We start from the raw sequence: 13,594 nt of genomic DNA, 5'->3' as shown, positions 1-13,594 counted from the left end.
GTACTCTACTCAATACTTTTTTTTCGACAAGTATTTTTAATGTATTTAAAATATTTTTTTCGGTATTTGCTACTCAGTACTCAAAATACTTTCCTTCCTCGTCAAGCCATATCCAGCACGCTTCCCGCCGTGCCGAGATTTTCAGCTCACTGGAATTTAACCCCCTTTTTCTTCGTTTTCTTTTTTTCGGGAATTCGCGAATCTGTCATTTATCCTCTTGTACAATAGGCTGGTCCCAAGCCTGGCCTTGCTTCTCAATAACCAGCTTCGTCAGAAAACCGTTCCTATTCATATTGCCAGGTGAATCACCAGGGGATTAGGTACAAGATAATCCCGGCATTTATTTCATTGGTCATCAAAGCAATAAACACGTGCCAGAGGTTGAAAGACCCGAACCGACATACAGGAGGGATTACGAAGTTTTGGGTCAGAACATATCAACAAAGTTTACTTGGGTTCACCAAAGTTCACCAAACATTACTTGACACCAAGACGTTGCAAATGAAAGATATGCATGGCTGGTGAAGTTTATTCCTTTCATTTGTAAGGCCACGTTCAGAATACGCGTTTCACTTACTGCTAATACTAAAGTGCTTTAAATAGTATCTTAAATACTTCTTAGAGTATTTAGTACTCTACTCAAATTACTTTCAGTTTTGAGTATTTTGTACTCTATTTTAAATACTTTTTCCGTAGAGTATTTAGTATCTTATTTTAAATACTTTTGCGCAGTATTTTGTACAAGTCTGCTCCGCGACTACCGCGCCCCTTTACTGCACTCTTCCACCGTATGAGGCTCAACGCTGCTTTTACACCTGCCTTTAAACTCCGTCTCAGCTCCACCTCGGCTTCACTCTGCCCCACATGTTAAGTACACGGCGACCTCTGCATTGTCAACCTGGCTTGTGGGCAGTATCACCTCGAGCGTGCACTGATGGAAGTTTCTATGCAACGTATTGACAAACGGCCGTTCAACCTCGCCAAGATCCTCTGACCGTGGTCCAACGCTGCCCACCAAATGCAATCGCCCACAATATGCACACACAATATCGCCCACAATGATATCGAAATCACAACGCATTTGTACGCGGAAGTGCCACTTTCCATGGGGGAATTTACGTCCTCTTCACGAATGCCAACATATTTACAATGAAAACGTTGGCCACGCATGCTATAACTCGTAATAGATTGCTGTCGTTCGCAAATTGGATTAGAGCAGCTGCCACCCTTACTCGGCGCCGTCTTGGATTAGCGCCGTTATATCGGCGTTTGGGCTACGAATTGAAGTAATGTTTTTTCAAGATGCCCGGTTGTCGTATGGAAATGTGGCAAGTCTTCGGCAAGACGGAGGAACTTCTTTCGAAATATCAGAATTCCGTCTATAGCGCTTTTGCCTGCTGTGCCCCACACGAGAAAATAGTAGTTTCCATGGCAAAATACTAATGCAGGATAAAACATGAAAAATTCCTAACAGGAAGCAACTCCTTGATCATGCCTATCTATCGCACTATGTCATGCCTATGTCATTATGATTGCGCCACAGAAATAAACATCTAATGTTTTAACAGAATCAACCAGATCAACATGTTCATGTCCTAAAAGTATCTGGGAACAGAAATTTATATTCGCGTTTTTCGCACGAGGACTCTCCTACGCTGTCGCTTTTCCTCCCCGCTGTTGTCTGTGAAAAACATTTATTTATTTATTTATTTACCTTAAGAGCCCGAAGGGGCATTACATAAAGGGGGTACAACTGATGCAACCAAAATGAACAGCAACAATAGAACAATCTTACATAGATAGCAAAGATATTATAAGTGTTAATTAGATAAAGAAATCAGACAAAGCAGCCTTAAAGGTCAGATATGCCGATTTTGAAGTGCCGCAGAACTGAGCGATACTCGCGCTGTGTGTTCATTACCGAACACTGAATATGTGTGCGAAATATCTTGCTCCAACTGTTCGTAGTTTTTTAGAAAACAGTTTTTTTAGTTCCCACGCCCGGCCGTCAGACCGTCGGCAAACCCTGCGCACGGGCGCACCGACGTCACTGCTCTCGGTTTATCTGTCTTTGGCTTGGCATGGACTCTTGGCTTGGCCGCTTGGCTTCTTTCGTTTCGTCCTCTGTGCATCGTACATAAGCGAACAGCTGTTATGTTGTTGCGTTGTTGCTAAGCCGGAAACAAAGCATGTGAATATTTTTTTTGGCACGGCGTCGTTTGGAAAGTGCACTTCATTGTTCTGACCTTGCCTTTTATGGGCTGGAGCGATATGATACGTAATATGCCACGGCGAAGTTGTCGAAGATACGACGGTGCTACGCTGTTAGAACAATTCATCGGAGCATTCAAGTGTTACCTATTATAAGCTGCCAAAAGTGCAAAGCTCTTGGCTGACAGTGGTGCCTGCTAATTTCCACAGCAAGGATTTCGTCCACGAACGTTATCATAGGTTACGCGCGTCTCCAGAGGCACTTTGGAATCTCGGCATGAAATCGTCTGATGAAAATCTCAGGTGCCCGACGCACAACGTTTTGAACGTGTCACGGAGGATCAAGGCAAAAAACGAGAGCAAAAAAGGTAAGTCGAGGTTCAGATATAAAAAATAGCAAGCTTAATGAATCGATTGTGCAGCTGTCCGACTGCGCTTACTCTGATATAACCACGATTAGCAACACAATAGTATTGATAATCTAACCACATTCTGAATTACCACAGGTGCACGCTGAAGGCGGAAATGAAGCATGATCTGGCTTGTATCTGGTGCATGAAGAAATGGCTGACACGTTAGTTGCAGTCTACCTCCACCAATAGGTATGACAATGTGATGTTATAATTTGAGTATTCACCTATGTTCAACTTTTCATGTGCGCTCGCATGCAGACATCTTGACACCACTTTTAAATCTGCCCTCAAAGTTACAACCTGTGCTTTCAGGGTGGAAAACAAAGGTCCCCATCCCGATTAGCTGCTATCTCCCAGTTCAAGCACTTCTGCTGTCTGGACACTGGTTCCTGTGGACGGGGTGTTACAAGCTTCACTGTCTGATATAGAAGGTACGTTACATTAGTTCAGTTAATTTGTCTTTTGCACATTTTTGTTACTGTTAGCTGGATTACTGTTGGACATCCAATCCTTTGGCACACCGAAGCTGATGTCGCCTCTGATAACGTTTTAGAATTTTCAGTGTCATCAACGTCCATTGAGGAAGGTGCCTTTACTATCTGTGAATCTTTATTTGAAGAATAGCCCAGAATTCATGTTAACATTGTCTACTCTTATTAATTCACTGTCTATGTTCTGAGAGCTAAGAAAAATGGAAACTATTTATTTGTCACAACTTCACACTGGATGTGGCACTGGCTTGACATGTAAGCTAAAATACCTGGATTCTACAATAATTGTGTACAACTTGGTGCATTACCGTGGGCACCGCCACATTCACTAAATTTTTAGTGGGTCTGGTGCACAAATACTGTGTGCATACTGCATACATACATACTGTTCGACAGGCAAAAATACCTGAGCAGTGCTGTGTAGTCTTTTTACCCAAAGTCCATACTCTTACTGCAAAGTCACAGTACATAGAACAGCAATGTGCAGGTATGCTGCGATAGAGATTCACAACAGAAAGAAGACTGTTGTGAGCATCTAAATTTTAATGAGACGAGAGGTTCGTGCACAAGGCTGCTCTTGTTAATGTCTAACATGAAGTTACAAAATCCCAGAATATATAAAACATGTTGTAATGTAGAGAGCGAGGGTTGGTACAGACATAAAAATAATTATACAATCATATATAATAAAATAAAAAGGGGGTACAACTCTCCCCTCAACTCAACTCGACTCGATAACTCAATAACTCTACTTATTCTCTACCTTACAACATGTCATATATTCTGGAATTTTATAACTTGATGTTAGACCTGAAGAAGCACAGCCTTCTGTGCGAAAGGCTTCTTTCTGTTGTGCACAATCATTATACAGTAAATACGAATATCCATTTCTTGTCATTAAATGCTTATTCTTTTTCTTTTTTTTTTTTTGGGAAGTGATGAGCGTCCATAAGGACACATGCCAGAAAGGGAGTCTCTTCGGGATGACAAACCCTCATCACCTCATGAGGACACAATGGTTGACGAATGGTTCTCAAGCACATTGAAACTTCAACAAATAATTCATGAAAAAGCCAGTCAGTGCTAGCACCAGGAATTGAACGTGGACTGTCCTGCTACCAGTCAGAGATGTTACATTTCAGGCGCTCATTGACTTTTGGTGAATTACTCGTTGACTTTGTCCCAAGGTGGAGCTCGCCACAGCTCATTTGCTTATCTGTTAATGTTGTGGCGTGTGTTGCGTTTTTCTCTTTATGTGTTCCAGACTCAGAACGGTTAATTTGGATCAGGTCAGGTACGTTTCATTTAGGCATGAAAAACATAAAGTGGTGTTTCTCAACACAACTTAGCAGTGGCCTTCATGCATTACTGCTACGGCCATTAAGCGTGAATGGAAAGCTGCACATTATGCATGATGTAAAACCCCCAAGACTAGGGAACACGAAGGGACAGACACAGACACGTCCCTTTGTGTTCCCTAGTCTCGGGGTTTTACATATGCATCATCTTCACCAGCTCGCTTGCTTCCTAGCCATTTTTTCTGCACATTATGTTCACTCTACTTTTATCGTGTGCTATATAATCTTGTTCAAGTTCTGTGAAATGACGTGTAATGCTATAAAAAAATTCAGTACACTGCTTATGTGGGTTGAATGGTAGCGCATGAATGCAGGAAGGAAACTGTCATGTTATGGCAAGTGTTTACGTATTGTACATTTAACTACTAATTTTATTGGTTAGCTTTTGCCGGCGTATCATGTCAAGCCATGTTATATTAATTTGGAACATGTTCTTCTTAGTAACCGGAGCAGCTGATACACAGTGAGAACACAGCCCATGTGTGTTTGTCTTTTCCACCGCAGCCCTTGGGTTTCCTCCCTGATGGCTACACATGTCAGGGATAGGTTTCAGAACCGGTAGTTCCCGCCAAGTGTGAATTGCTTTTCAGGGGATCATCACGCTGGCAGATGAACCATATGGTTTAAATTATTTGCAGGACAGGAGTTGTGTAGCTGCACCCAAATAGTACTACTACGACGTAAGAGTGGTTTCAAATCTAGCTTTTTTGTGTTCCTAACATTATCGCACAAGATGTAGTATCCATTATGATCCTTTATATGGGGGTATGTACACTGCAATCAACAGATGCTATTTACAAATCTGTGTTTTCTACTGTGTTGAAATGGGGTAGTTTGTATCTGAGAGCCATAGTGAAACACAGGCAGCCAAGGACAGATTTTTGATGCCCTCGAGAAACATGGCAACACATTGCAGGGACTCTGGATGCTGCCTAAATTTCCAGAACACACAGCTCAAGGCAGCGGTTAAATAACAAATGGTTTGAGAAATCCAAGACAGTTGCATGTGTCAGCAGTCCACTGTTGGATTAGCTTCTCTCCGAGATACGTTATCTCAAAGGGGACGCACGGGCACACTCAGAATGATACTAGGGCTGCCTGTGAAATAGAATGAGGAGAGGGGGAGATATATAACCCTTTTTTCTTGTCTGTTATTCTATTGGTTAAATTGTCATTTGCTTAACAGCATATACGTGTATATTCCAGAGTCTGCTAATAAATATATCAGTTTAGAGCTAGCAGTCGCACTGTAGATGTCTGCCCTTGGCTGCTTGTGTTTCACTATGGCCATGCTTGCTATTGCAAAAACAGAAAACGAAAAAGACAATAGAAAAACACGAAAAGAACGACCTAAAAAGCTGCCTGTTCTAGTGCTCACATGGAGGCAATGCAATGAGGTAACATGTTCCATTCATGAACTGTGCATAGTAGTACATATCACAATGGCAACCGATTATTCAGATTTTTCTTGAAGTACTTTGTTTTTTGGAGCTTTGTTTGCACAGTCTATTATTGGAGCTTTATGTGATTCCCCTCTTGAGATACTTTAAGATTGCTGATGCTGTGCAGTTTGTTAATTTTGAAACTGTGCTGTGCTGAGGTACAAAAACATAATTGTCATATCTACATTTGAGCACATAGGAATAATTTGTAAGTACTTTCCTTGTTGACATTAATATTTGCACCAGGTCACAACATTGTTGATTGATGGAAAATGTAAATAAGTATATTTATATGCTTGCCAAACAATGCACAAATGATTTCTTTTCTAGTGAGATATTCCCTGTTTACCAGACATAAATGCGGAAAAGTTAAAGGTGCACAATGATGGTAGAGTCTAGCGTTGCTTTTTGCCACTTCACATATATTCACTGTTATTCGTGTGCACATGTAGGAATAGGAAGGTAGAGCAAGTGCTTAAAAAATTTTGTATGCAGCCACACATATGGTTCAGAAGATTAATTAGATGATGTCCAAGCATATATAATTGTACTTTATGTGCAATGGGTATGCTAACGGATTGCTTCCATGAAGCCTTTTCATTTATTTTTATAAATTTTATTTTTTATTTCATATAAATTTTATATTACTTATTGTATACTTATTTTTTTTATAAATCTTATAACTAAAAAAATGAAGTTACGCGGACCCTTTAGGAGTACCCTTTGCAAATGGTTTGGTAACGTGTCTCTAACTTAGCTTTGGCGCTCTATGACCCTAGTTGTCCGTGCGCCATAAAAACCTGAATAATCATCATCATCGTGTCTCTAACTGTAAAGGTAAGAGGCAATCGAGAATGCTGCAGACAAGGTTGCAACTTGCATATTGCTTATCATGTCCTACATACAAAGCGATTTGTACAATAATTCCTGAGCACGGAATTAATTCCAAGGCTGGCCAGTGATGTCACCCAGGACGACAAGTCACATAATTGCCTCTACACTTTTACACCCCATGGGCTGCATTGTGAATTGAACGAGCGCTCTACAGAAGGATAAGGTGCACCTGATTTCTAGGATTTATGCTATGCCTAACTCTTCAGACACCACATTTCTAAAAACACCATTTCTAAGAGGCAATATGTGCTCTGGTACTTCTTTTGCGTCTGCATAATGTGCAACCACATGGCTACTGGAGCTTTCGAGTGCATGTTTTTGCGCGACGGTGCTCATTACAAACAATATCCAGATGTTAGACATAAAATGCAGTAGTTTGTAGCGTGCCACACAACGCAGCGTGACATGGGAGTGTGTGATTCAAAGAAAGCTTCTGGAAAATGCACAGAATCTCACAAAAAGTTTAGAATGTGATTTGTATTTCGTTTTACGTCTCTCATCGTTACATACCATCGTCGACGCTGTTGCACATTGATAAATCGTACGTAAAACTTGTGCCATAGCAGTATGCGGTTTCTCGAATACATAGCACAATTTTTTCCTGCAGGAATAAAACGCTGTCGGCATTTTCTTGCTAACACGGCTGTCGAAACGTCAGTCTCTACAATGGCCAAGTGCTGTAAAGGGGCTAACGCAGACGCGACTTGATACAAATTGTACGTGCTCACAAAACACAAACGACGAATTCCAGTCACAACATCGCACAGAGGTTGGTTCGCGAATGAGTTCGCTGTTGCTGCACTGTTTACGCCCGCGGAACGGTGGAACCCGGCTGTCCGCCATCTTCAAGCACAGATACGTGAAGCCGTGAGAAGCCGTAGCTGAAATCCACTGACAAGTACGAAGGCGCGTACACGTCACAATGCCCGTTCGGGTGCATCTACGTCATAAAAATGGCTGCGCCCATGTGTGTTTCGGAATGAATTATCTATTTTTTTGACATGGTACTGTACCGAACTGAGAGAATGAAGGTGCATTTTGGGGAGAGCTGGATGTGGGCTTTCAGAATATCACAACCGTTTCGACTATTTGGGATAACGGCATAGCTGACCTTTAAACAGTGCTGCATCTTTAATTGTGACTATGGAAGATGGTAATGTGTCCCATTCTGAGATGGCCAATGGGATGGGTGATTTAATAAATGTAGTGGTTCGAGCCCTTGGGCGGGTAATGTAACATGCATGATGAATACGCGCAAGCCGATGAGGCGGAGGAAGCAAACTCAAGTCAATTTCGAAACATGGAGAATAATAAAGATTATGTAAGAGACACAGCCGGGATATTTTCCTCCGGATTTCTAATGTTTGGATACCATTATCTTTTTTGAGAGCGGAGACACTTGTGAATCGTGAGTAATTTGAAGTTATGAACCTGACGGCTCTACTTTGGATATCTTCCACCTCGTTGATAGGAGTCGACTGATAGGGGCTCCAGATAACTGCTGCAAACTCTAATTTCGGTCTTACAAATGCCTCGTAAGCCATTCGTTTGACGTTACTAGGTGCCGACCTTAGATGGCGCTTAAGATAACTAAGGGCCCTATTTGCTCCGGATGCTATGTGATGGACATGAAATTTCCAGTTTAGGTCGCTTGTAAAGTGTACTCCAAGGTACTTCTATTCAAAACCTGTGCTGAGCGCGATGTCGCCAATCTGGTACAAGTGACGCTGTGGGATGCGTTTTCGAGAAAAACAGACATGCATGCACTTTGAGTGATTAAGTTGCATCAACCAGGTGTTGCACCAGACTTGGAGATTGTCAAGGTGAGCCTGCAAAGCGAGCTGGTCAACGGAATCCACTATTTTTTTGTAAATGATGCAGTCATCTGCATGTCTGCAAGTCATCTGCCGTATAAGGACATCAACTTAAAATACATCCTTTGGCAGGAGGTGGCAAGGTGTGTGAAGGCGAAGGTGACTAAAAAGCTAAACATCAAAATATTATTTGTGGCACATGGCAAATAGGAAATGTGTAAGGAGATAACGGTAACACAAATGCAGTCTGATATTTAATTAGTGAGCATTGCTAGAAACTAGAAGAATTGCTCATAAGCCAACATTCTCGCCGTATCTCAAAATTTCTTGTAAACACCTGATTTCTAGATGTTATTAGCACAATACGTTTTCAAGAACCGCTAAAGTATTATTTATGTTACTGAACGATGCGTACAGCAGTTTACTACAATAAAGCATTGCCACATCGCGTGCAACAAGCTGTGGTAAACGCTAGGCCGACGCTTCACCATGACAACCTCAAAGTGGACATTCTGCTCCATGCGGTTGCATAGCTTCGATACCGTTCCGTTCACGCTGAGTTGGCGCTCCGTTGGCCCGATTCAGTTGGCAAAAGCTGCTCCATGCGGTTGCCGCCTTAGCCTTGTTCGACAGCCTTTTCAGTTGTCTGTCATACCAAGGAGAGCCAGCAAATCTCTTGATACGGATTTTTGGTATGCAAAGATCAGCAAGCTGACACATCTTATCTTTGAACAGTTTCCAGTTTTTGTCCACGTCTCGGCTATTGAAATCCAAGACATAGTCATCGAAATACCCTTCCAATTCGCGATTAATTGTCTCAAAGTCTGCTTTAGCATAATCAGAAATTATTTTGTAGTTCGGAAGCGAGCGGGGTGAGTGAATCCGAAGAGACCCACAGATGACTTTGTGGTCGCTGAAGCCATCCAGTACATGCAATTCCGTCACGAAGTCAACTTCATTGGTAAGGATAAGATCAAGTACGGAGCTGGATGAACCGCATACCCGTGTCGGCTTATAAACAAGTTGCGATAAGTTGAATGTATTGCAAGTGTTAACAAATTCCCGTGATTCCGGTGAACATACAGCATAGTCGTTCAAACGAGACCAAACAATGTCAGGATAGTTAAAATCTCCGCAGATAACAAACACAGCATTAGGAAACCTGCCAGTCAAGGATGCCAGAATATCATGCAACGCGGCTACGAAGGTGCTTGAAGGTCTAGGAGGCCGATAACACACACCCAGCACTACTGTTAAGTGGCCAAACATTGTACAGATAAATAATATCTCATGACTGTCACAGCTAACCAACAATGACGACGGAACAGAGTTCGTTATGCCTATCATGACTCCACCACCCCTCCCAGTTGTTACCCCTCCCAACATGGTAGTAGCATCAGCACGGGTAACAGATTTTATCCCTGGACAAAAATTAACGATTATTAATGTAAATAATGAAGAGTGAAGGCCCCAATATAGTATTTCCGCGAAGGATACCACACCTGATATTTCCGTTGGAAGAACACCTCCGCTTATTACGTCACACTCATACCGGATTCTAGATGGGAACTGAGAAGGGGAAATGGAACTCCTTGAACGCCATAATGAACCAGTTTGTCTTTCAAAATATTATTAATAATGGGGTCGAAAGCATTTGAAAAGTCCACAAAGGGTAAGTTTCCGATTTTCGAAATTATTAAGATTTATCTCCTTTTGCTTTGAGAGCGCAATTTTTGCGAATTTTGCGTGCGAAACCCGCACTGCGACTTTGCTAAAAATGAATATTTTTCGAGAGATTATGATAGCCTGTTGTATATTACCCATTCTACTGAGTTGGACCACACCAAATGCACTCATACGGGGCTATAACACATAATCAACTCGTTCGCAAATCCGCACTTGTATAAGCCTGTAAACGGTACGTATCTTCTTCGTGAAGACAGCAATAGTAATGATTAAAAATGTACATCAAACGAGGCACAATGCCCCCCCCCCTCCCGTACAAGATATATTTAGATTTAAAAAATGCCCAGGCATTTACCAGCATCACCCGCATATCATTTGACCGGATCATCTGTGATTACTTAAATAGATTCCGAACTGAGCATTGACATGCTTGTAAACATACACGTGTATCAAAGTGTTCCGTACGCTGACTACTTTCATACCTTCCATTCTCGCAAAACTTATGGCGCGTGGCTGAGTACAATGTCATATTTGAATGTGCGACTGTTTAAGAGCGTTTCTATTCAAACACTGCATAATGTGTGTTTCTCTACAAGACAGACGCATCGAAACAGTTTGCTAGCAACGTGTAAAGCACAGCCAAAAGGGTGGTTGCAAATGCTGAATCGGTGAAATATACAGACATTGTCAATATTCAGACGTTAAACAAACAGATATTGTCACTTCAAAGTTAGATGTTCCCTTCCTGTCGATTACCTAGAAGTTAGTAAAAACAAATCCGTCTCACCTCCAGTCCGAATGTGTAGCTGGTTATTCCTTCACTTACAATAATACACTCAGTGTCCCTTGTGTGACGAATCGGGCTAGACGAGGAAGTCGCTCAGGATATACATCAAAACTCCGGAACAGACGATATTGCACGTCGGTGCGTCACCAGGGCCTTCCTATGAACGAGATTCTGAAGGGGAGAAACTATGCTTTCATTGTCAGCTGCTTCACTGCATCACGATTATAAATAACGCGGTTTCTCTGTTCCTAACCGTAGACTTTATTTCTGGACAAGGTATAGTCGTACACCTGAGGTGGGGTCCTACGGCGCTATTCGTCTCGTGGGCATTAAAGGTCAGCCACGCCGGTATCCGGAATAGTCGAAACGGTTGTGATATTCCGAAAGCCCACATCCAATTCTCCCCAAAATGCACCTTCATTCTCCCAGTTCGGTAGAGTACCATGTAAAAAAACAGATAAATGGGCGCAGTCATGATTTATGACTTAGATGCACCCGGACGGCTCGTTCGTACTTACGGTGGGTTCCAGCTACGGCTTTTCGTGGATTCACGTACCTGTGCTTGAAGATGCATGACAGCCCGGTTCCAATGGTTCCGCGGTCAGTACACAGTGCAGCAGCTGCGAATCATTCGTGAACCAAGCTCTCTGCGATGTTGTGACTGGAATTCGTCGTCTGTGTTTTGTGAGCTCGAAGAATTTGTATCAACCGCGTCTGCGTTAGCCCCTTTACAGGACTTGCACCGTGTAGACAAGTGCATTAGGAAACTGACTGACGTTTTGTCAGCCGTTTTAGCAACGAAATGCCGACAACGTTTTATTTTTTTATGCCGACAACGCAAAAGCGTGCTGTATATATGAGAAACCGCATAACTGCGGTTGTGTGATGTACTTGAGGACGTGGATCATATACTCCAAGACTGCCCGAGGTACAGTGCACACCGTTGTACCCTTGTGTCATCGCTGGCCCGCCTGGATAATGGGCCATACTCCACCGGAAAGGTTATTGGGTGCTGGCCCGCAAATCAGCTCATATCTGCCATGCGCGCCCTTGTGCAATTTCTCGTCTCGACGGACCTCTTTGACACTTTGTGACGCTCTTTGTTTTTTGTGCATTGAGATTTTGCACGTGGACTCTCCTACACTGTTGCCTTTGGTGCCAAGTTTTGTGGTGATGTTTTCGTGCATTCCGTTTCCATTCCGTTTCAAAGTGTAGCGATTTCTGTAGTTTCCCTTTCTTTTCTGAATAACGCGTCCTGGAGTAGCTCAATCTTTCCCTTCTCTTTTTCTTACTTTGTATTAAACATATCCCCCCCCCCCCCCCCGAGTGGCTCGAGACTAACATCTCCATTTTTTTTCTTTTACAAATCAATCACTCAATCATTCGCATAATGTGTCGGGACACGTTTTACATACGATTTATCAATGTGTAACACCGTCGACGATATTATGGAACGATGAGCGACGTGAAACAAAATGCCAATCGCATTTTAATGTTTTTGTGGGAGTCGGTGTATTTTCCATAAGCTTTCTTTGAATAACACACTCCCATGTCATTCTGCGTCGTGTAGCACGCTACAAACTACTGCACTTCATGTCTAACATCTGAATTTTGTTTTTAATGAGCACAAAAACATGCACACAAAAGCTCCAAAAGCCATGTGGTTGCAGACCATGCAGACCATGGAGGAGGGAAACACAAGGAGCGGCTCTTCCCTCCAGACTAGCGTAGCCACCCTCTAGTGGTCGCTCGAGTCAAAATCGCCATTACGTCCTGTCCACCACGTGATCCTCTCTAATGTTTCGGTTTTGCAAGGCATTGTTTCTCGCGCTGCTCTCCGTGTGTTCCTGTCCCGGCTGCGGCTCTCGTTGAACGGAAAGCAGCTCTGTCACGAGAACACATTTTATTCGTAAGTACACGATCAGTTGTTTAATTCGCCTGTGTGTGTTTGAGCCATCTTGAATCGTTCGTTTGGGACCTGACACTATGCCGTAGATTCATTTCATATCTTCTGTTGTTGTACAAATCTGATTAATGATGTTCTGGGTATAGCATTCTTTACCACTTAATCAAGAAACGTACATACGCTGGAAGTTACCGTTGCCACACGTGACGTTTCCGGTCCCGCGTACCTTTTGCGTTCTGCACGCTGTGACTGGTCTTCTAGCTAATAGAAGAGTAAACATTCGAACATCCAGAAATAAAAGTGCAAGCACGCGTTCAACATAATACTGTCATCTGAACTGTCACACAACTACAGCTCGCGTCGTCTGCTTTGGTGGCGCCGTGCTGACTGGAGGGTCACGTGACCGGTCACGTGGTAGACAGGAGCATCCCAGAGTGCAATGCGCAGGCGGCTACGCTCGCTCCGATGAAAAACTGTCGGAGGGGCCGCTCCTCTGTTTCCTTCCTCCATGATGCAGACGCAAAAGAAATACCAGGGCACATATTGCCACTTAAAGGATCAACGTAGCTTTGATTGCTCATTTTAGCTATCG

General features: G+C 42.8%; 1 protein-coding gene and 1 long non-coding RNA gene across 2 annotated transcripts in view; one reads left to right on the top strand and one right to left on the bottom strand.

Moving 5' to 3' along the window:
• LOC135394316 (tyrosine-protein kinase Fyn-like) overlaps nucleotides 1-11,183 on the bottom strand; it is a 204,460-nt gene extending 193,277 nt beyond the window's left edge. The window contains exon 1 of the mRNA XM_064625007.1: nucleotides 11,097-11,183. The gene's annotated coding sequence lies outside the window, so the exon portion shown is untranslated. The remainder of the gene's footprint in view (nucleotides 1-11,096) is intronic.
• Nucleotides 2,197-7,262, top strand: LOC135395478 (uncharacterized). The gene is made up of 4 exons (XR_010423110.1): nucleotides 2,197-2,579; nucleotides 2,718-2,813; nucleotides 2,937-3,055; nucleotides 4,052-7,262. It is a non-coding gene; the product is annotated as an uncharacterized LOC135395478 (long non-coding RNA).
• Nucleotides 11,184-13,594: the final 2,411 nt, after the last annotated feature.

Source organism: Ornithodoros turicata, chromosome 5 (genome assembly GCF_037126465.1).
Source record: "Ornithodoros turicata isolate Travis chromosome 5, ASM3712646v1, whole genome shotgun sequence".
In the NCBI taxonomy this organism is placed as follows: Eukaryota; Metazoa; Arthropoda; class Arachnida; order Ixodida; family Argasidae; genus Ornithodoros; species Ornithodoros turicata.
Note: the sequence above shows the minus strand (reverse complement) of the source record. Positions and strands in the feature narration are given on the sequence as shown.